This window comes from Bidens hawaiensis, unplaced genomic scaffold (genome assembly GCF_021521415.1).
Source record: "Bidens hawaiensis isolate Kalapana, Puna unplaced genomic scaffold, B.hawaiensis_p1.1 tig00061401_1, whole genome shotgun sequence".
In the NCBI taxonomy this organism is placed as follows: Eukaryota; Viridiplantae; Streptophyta; class Magnoliopsida; order Asterales; family Asteraceae; genus Bidens; species Bidens hawaiensis.
The window spans coordinates 1-7,301 of record NW_027501049.1 but is presented as its reverse complement, the minus strand read 5'-3'; the positions used below and the strand labels follow the sequence as shown (position 1 = coordinate 7,301).

Below are 7,301 nucleotides of genomic sequence, written 5' to 3'. Positions count from 1 at the left end.
ATCATATAATCGAGTAGATCAAGACCCTGCCTTTTTCTTATTATCAATCTAAGTATCCGCGTTAAGGTAGGGGTTACGTTTAAGTTATTTGAATTATAGCTTAGTTTATTAATCGAGGCTATGTCCTTTAACCTTGATCGTATTTTACAAACATTCATTCACAATCAAGTTTTCATAAAACATTACTTCATGATTAAGTAATGTTAAACAAAAGATATATTTTGACGGGCATGTAGTAACAGGAAGGGGGGTATCACTAGTAGTAAGTTTCTTGCCTAAGGATAAGTAATTCGTATAAATCCCAATAAACTGAGGGACCCGTTTACTTACCTGGAGAAACTTCCGAACGTGTTGAACCTATTAGGCCAAAGCATGCTATATCAAACGTCACATAAAATCAAGTGTTTTCATTCACAATCAAAGATAAACGATTTCAAGGTTAAGCTTACAATCATAGCTTAATCATCATTCAAAATATTTATACAAACCTATTTATGTATAGGTTAATATAATTCACAATCAATCAATCAATCAGTCAGGGTTTTCAACACCTACAGTACAGGTGAATACGTTAACCTTTTTATCAGTCAAAACATATTTATACTCAATGAGATGAACGGATGTTTGTATTAATGAGTCAATCAATGTCTACATGAGGTCTTGTGATCTCTAAAACATTATAATACGAAGTAGAGAATAAAATCAACTCAGACCGAATACGCATGTGTATGGATCCAAACATAACTGTTAAGGTCCAATCAATCAATCAAAGGCAAGATAGCCGCGGGCTTAAATGGTCATGACTAGTTCTCTGTTCAAGGCCGTATGGCTCGAAGAATACCGTATGTGTGTAGGGTAGTGGTAGATATAACGGAAGTAGAAATGCTTCCGCTGAGTTTGTCAAGAAAACTATATTTGAGTATAAACAAACTGATGGAAGTGTTGTATTGCTCAATTGTACACAGTTACGAAGGTCTTCAAGTATAGAATTCTCAACGTCTGTTGGTCTGAGACAATAAATAAAAAATAAATAAAATATAGCAAATATTAAAACTTGAAAAATAAAAAATCATACATCGTGGGCAAAGTAAGCTCTGGTTTGACACGTGGAGCAGCTGCTGACTTGTCACCCTCCCCTTTAGCACCTTTCCCAGCTGCAACACCAACCTTGTCTTTCTTTAACTTCTTGAGGGGCCCACCTTGCTTTCCACCCTCTGCTGATTTTTTCTGAACAATAAACACAAAGTTTATCTTTAATTTACAAAAAAATAAAAAGAATGCATATGCTAAAATGCAAATAAATACCTTATTTTCATCCAAATCCCCTTCTTTGGCATCACCTTCTAGCTTTTCTTAATCTGAGAGCAAACCGCCTCCTTTATCAAGCCGATCTTCTTTTGTATCTTCAAGCAACTGTAGAACTTTTTAGGGTCAATAATAATCATTTAACTCTATTACGCAATACTATGTGCAAATTGACCAAAAATTGACCAACCCCCCAATGTATTTCTTTCTGATTTATTAGGTTAGCAGCATCTTGACCTCTTCCAACAAGTGAAAAGGCTTCAACATCATCAGAAGTTGGGCTAGGTTGTTCAGGAGAAACTTTTAAAACAGTTACAAGTTTAATTAGCAAATGGAATCAATTTTAGAATGGAAACAAAGGTAAATATTAATTTGTAATAAGAAAATAAGAAATCACCTTGAAAATTTATGTGCTCATTGAAAATACCAAGCATAGTAATCGACTTAGTGTTGTGTAGATATTGCAGAAGAAGCTCATAAGAATACTGCACAGGAATAATAATTTACAAAAACTTATATAACATAAATTTATAACAATTTTGCTAAGTACATAACATCAGCTGCATATTAGAAAAAAAACCATGATTTTGGTATTACATGACATATCTTTATATTCACTTTGCTCTGCCTTAAAGTATGAGCAAACTTCATCTCCTGTGTATTCATGAAAGAAGGATTTATTCGGACATAATGGAAGTGTTTTAACTTTTAAACAGTTAGCACAGTTGAGAGGTTTAAGGTATCAGATAACTAACATCTAGATGAGACGGGCTAAGAACACCGGCTAACTTTTTGAGCTCACGTGAATGCATCATCTCATGATCCTCACGGAAGGAATCGAAAAATGCTCGGGCTGAAAATCCAAGCACAAGTTTTAAAAAAGTAAAAAGGAGAATCTAAATTAATATGTAGTACATTCAAGATATAATATGGGTACCTTCTTGAAGATGACTTTTTGCTATGTGATCCAAGAAGCAATGAATAAATACTGGATAGAGAACACGAAGCAGTTCAGGCTGCATTTGTTAAAACACAAATAAAGTTAAGATGACACATATATACTATGTAGAGAACATGAAGCGATTCAGTATATTAGCACCTTGTATTCATCTAGTGAACTATAAGTCCACGATCTCAACTTGCTATATCCATCGTGGTACATTGTAGGGATATTTTCAGACCTGAAATTTTGAGCAAAATCCTTTCATATTTTATCGGGCATTTTTTAACCACCAAAGAGAGATTGGATACACTAATGACAAATAACTAATTAACAGTCGGGAACAAAGTGAAGAGAGGGTAAAGAAAGTACTCAGAGAATGTGAGGATTTGTTTAGTAAGATCCGAGTCCGAAGCATCATTGGCATTCTTGTTGTTTTTGTTATGTTTTTCTTGTTGTAAACTCAGCTCAGTCTGTGTAAATCCCTTTTTCTTCAAATACTGAAATACAATTTTATCTAACTCGTCTTCCATTTCTATTTCCTTTATTTTTCTGTAACTAAAATATAAAATATTGTCAGATCAAATCCAAACTTGTTCAAAATAAACTCAAATCAGTACACAAAACGATAATATTAAACACGAACAAAAAACAAAGTTGACATCATGTCTAGATAATATTAAGCACAATTCATCAAGAGACCTATCTGAAAAGATAAATCCTTAGCTATTCATTTCCACACAATCAAATACGTTCTTCTACTAGATTTCGATGGTCCTAACCCGTTCTTCAATCTGAAATCCAATCACCGGAGCAAGGATAAACAATGGAAGAACGGTGGTTTCCTGGTGTGGTGAGTGGGATCCCGATGGTTGTGTGGAATTAAGGATCAAGATATGCATCTGATGGTTTGGTATTTTTTTAGGGTTTTTTTTTGTTAATCTTCTAAGGGCACATTTGTCATATTCAATATTTTAATAAAAAACGGGAGAATATGAAATTAAAAGTTTTGGTTGGGTAGATACGCAATTGTCCCCTTTTCTAATTAACAGGTTTAATCATGTCTTAAACAGGTTTCCAACTGCCAGCCCGACCTAAAAGCCCTATCTTTCTACTGTGTAAAATATTCACCATTTTTACATTGCTTTATCACCTAAACAACAGACTAATTACATTAGTATTTGGAATTTTGGATCATTATATTATTATTATATTAGTACGATTCTAGAAATTAGTGATAAAAGGCATATAAATGAAAACAAACTGATTAACTGCATCTTTTTAAAACCTAGGGCTTCAATTTCTCAACTTATAACATCTGAAAGGTAACATGAACCTAATTTACCTTGTAACTTAAACCTGCAAACTGCTTAATTCAGACTATTTTACTTTAAGCCTAAAACTGCAAGCTTTTATTAAACTAATCTAAGACATTAGAAACTAATAAGCATACATTCAATATTTACAACCTATAATTAACTGAAATTAAAATAAAAAAAGCCCTAAATTTCAGCTGAGAGTGAAATTGAGAAACCGGAGAGCGGAACTAACTGGTGTGAAATCGGAATATACCGTCGGAGGGAAAGTCCGGCAGGTGAGTCGGCAATTGAAGTGAAATCGTGTGTGATTGATCGATGTCATTGATGCTTCACAATGTAAACATAGTTAGAGTAATGTTACAGATATTATTACTGATACTCACATCGTCAGATAGATGTCCTGCTAGTATCCTTAAAGGCTATACTCTATCCATTGACCAAATTCTTTTGGTTCTGTCATGAGATGCACTCGCAAAATAACGCCCAGGTGGACTAAACTGCATACTCGAAAAGAAATTAAGGAAAAAGTATAAAGAAAGTTGAAACAATATGTCAAGGAATAATGGTTTTTACCTGAACATCCCAAACATGATAATTTTGACCCTTGTAGCAAACAATGTTTGCATTGAACTTTGTGCTCCACAAATCGTACTGCATTAGATCATAAACTATCTTGTAAATACATATATTTTGTTAAATCTGGTGAAGATAAAAGATGTAACTTTTTTCTAATAAACATACCTGTTGGATCTGAAGAATATAAATGAAGAAAATCTCCCCAAGGACTAAATGAAGCTGAATAAACAGGTCCAGAATGGCCCTGCTACAATGTGTAAGCTCTTTTTCTACCATTTGAACCAAGTGTTTTTTCATTCAGGCCCGAATCATTTTCACTCTAAAGCACAACTGACATCATCCCATATTTTAGTCATACATCATCAAGAGACAAGTCTTTATTATTCCAAAACTTTGAAAAACAAATATAGGTAACAAGTAAAATGACTTACAACTGCCCATGCGCCCAAGTTTTGCAACATCCCACACCTGGTGTCAAATAGTTAAAAGTTTAGAAATCAGGAAAAAAATATAAAAATAAATAAATATTAGCTAAAAAACCTTGAGTGATGAATCTGAGAATCCACCAACAACCAATGATCCATCATGGGATATTGATGAACAATTTAATCTAAAGCAAGTATACAAAGATAAAATTAGTAAAATATAAAGTTTTGCAAGAGGGTCACATAGTCATTCATAATTATTTAATTATATACCCATTATGTGTGTTAATAAATGTGTAGAAACAAACCGATGGAAGTGTTGTATTGCTCAATTGTACACGGTTACGAAGGTCTTCAAGTATAGAATTCTCAACGTCTGTTGGTCTGAGACAATAAATAAAAAATCAATAAAATATAGCAAATATTAAAATTTGACAAAGAAAAAAACATACATCGTGGGCAAAGTAAGCTCTGGTTTTGACACGTGGAGCAGCTGCTGACTTGTCACCCTCCCCTTTAGCACCTTTCCCAGCTGCAGCACCAACCTTGTGTTTCTTTAACTTCTTGAGGGGCCCACCTTGATTTCCACCCTCTACTGATTTTTTCTGAACAATAAACACAGAGCTTATCTTTAATTTACAAAAATTAAAAGAATGCATATGCTAAAATGCAAATAAATACCTTATTTTCATCCAACTCCCATTCTTTAGCATCACCTTCTGTCTTTCCTGAATCTGAGAGCAAACCGCCTGCTTTATCAAGCCGATCTTCTATTGTATCTTCAAGCAACTGTAGAACTTTTTAGGGTCAATAATAATCATTTAACTCTATTACGCTATACTATGTGCAAATTGACCGAAAATTGACCAACCCCCCCCCCCCAATGTATTTCTTTCTGATTTATTAGGTTAGCAGCATCTTGACCACTTCCAACAAGTGAAAAGGCTTCAGCATCATCAGAAATTGAGCTAGGTTGTCCAGGAGAAATGTTAAAACAGTTACAAATTTAATTAGCAAATGGAATCAATTTTAGAATGGAAACAATGATAAATATTAATTTGTAATAAGAAAATAAGAAATCACCTTGAAAATTTATGTGCTCATTGATAATACTAAGCATCGTAATCGACTTAGTGTTGTGTTGATATTGCAGAAGAAGCTCATAAGAATACCGCACAAGAATAATAATTTACAAAAACTTGTTTAACATAAATTTATAACAAATTTGCTAAGTACATAAAATCAGCTGCATATTAGAAAAAAAACCATGATTTTGGTATTACCTGACATATCTTTATATTCACTTTGCTCTACCTTAAAGTATGAGCAAACTCCATCTCATGTGTATTCATGAAAGAAGGATTTATTCGGACATAATGGAAGTGTTTTAACTTTTAAACAGTTAGCACAGTTGAGAGGTTTAAGGTATCAGATAACTAACATCCAGATGAGACGGGTAAAGAACACCGGCTAACTTTTTGAGATCACTTGAATGCATCATCTCATGATCCTCACGAAAGGTATCGAAAAATGCTCGGGCTGAAAATCCAAGCACAAGTTTTAAAAAAGGGAAAAGGAGAATCTCAATTAATATGTAGTACATTCAAGATATAATATGAGTACCTTCTTGAAGATGACTTTTTGATATGAGATCCATGAAGCAATGAATAAATACTGTATAGAGAACACGAAGCAATTCATGCTGAATTTGTTAAAACATAAATAAAGTTAAGATATGACACATATATACTATGTAGAGAACATGAAGAGATTCAGTATATTAGCACCATGTATTCATCTAGTGAACTAAAGTCCACGATCTCAACTTGCTATATCCATCGTGGTACATTGCAGGTATATTATAATACCTGAAATTTGGAGCAAAATCCTTTCATATTTTATTGGGCATTTTTTAACCTCCAAAGAGAGATTGCATACAATAATGACAAATAACTAATTAACAGTAGGGAACAAAGAGAAGAGAGGGTAAAGAAAGTACTCAGAGAATGTGATGATTTGTTTAGTAAGATCCGAGTCTAAAGCATCAGTGGCATTCTTGTTGTTTTTGTTATGTTTTTCTTGTTGTAAAATTAGCTCAGTCTGTGTAAATCCCTTTTTCTTCAAATACTGAAATACAATTTGATCTAACTTGTCTTCCATTTCTGTTTCCTTTATGTTTCTGTAACAAAAATATAAAATATTGTCAGATAAAATCCAAACTTGCTCAAAATAAACTCAAATCAGTACGCTAATCGATAATATTAAACACGAACAAATAACAAAGTTGACATTATGTCTAGCTAATATTAAGCACAATTCATCAAGAGACCTATCTGAAAAGATAAACCCCTAGCTATTCAATTCCACACAATCAAATCCGTTCTTCTACTGGATTTCGATGGTCCTAACCCGTTCTTCAATCTGAAATCCAATCACCAAAGCAAGGATAGACAATGGAAGAACGGTGGTTTCCTGGTGTGGTAAGTGGGATCCCGATGGTTGTGTGGAATTAAGGATCAAGATATGCATCTGATGGTTTGGTATTTTTTTAGGGTTTTATTTTGTTAATCTTCTAAGGGCACATTTGTCATATTTAATATTTTAATAAAAAAAATGGGAGAATATGAAATTAAAAGTTTTGGTTGGGTAGATACGCAATTGTCCCCTTTTCTAATTAACAGGTTTAATCATGTCTTAAACAGGATTCAAATTGCCTGTCCGACCTAAAATCCCTAT

General features: G+C 33.3%; 2 pseudogenes; both read right to left on the bottom strand.

Moving 5' to 3' along the window:
- Positions 1-766: 766 nt before the first annotated feature.
- On the bottom strand, positions 767-2,798 carry LOC143603359 (transcription initiation factor TFIID subunit 5-like; annotated as a pseudogene).
- A 1,095-nt stretch (positions 2,799-3,893) lies between these two features.
- Positions 3,894-6,725, bottom strand: LOC143603358 (transcription initiation factor TFIID subunit 5-like; annotated as a pseudogene).
- Positions 6,726-7,301: the final 576 nt, after the last annotated feature.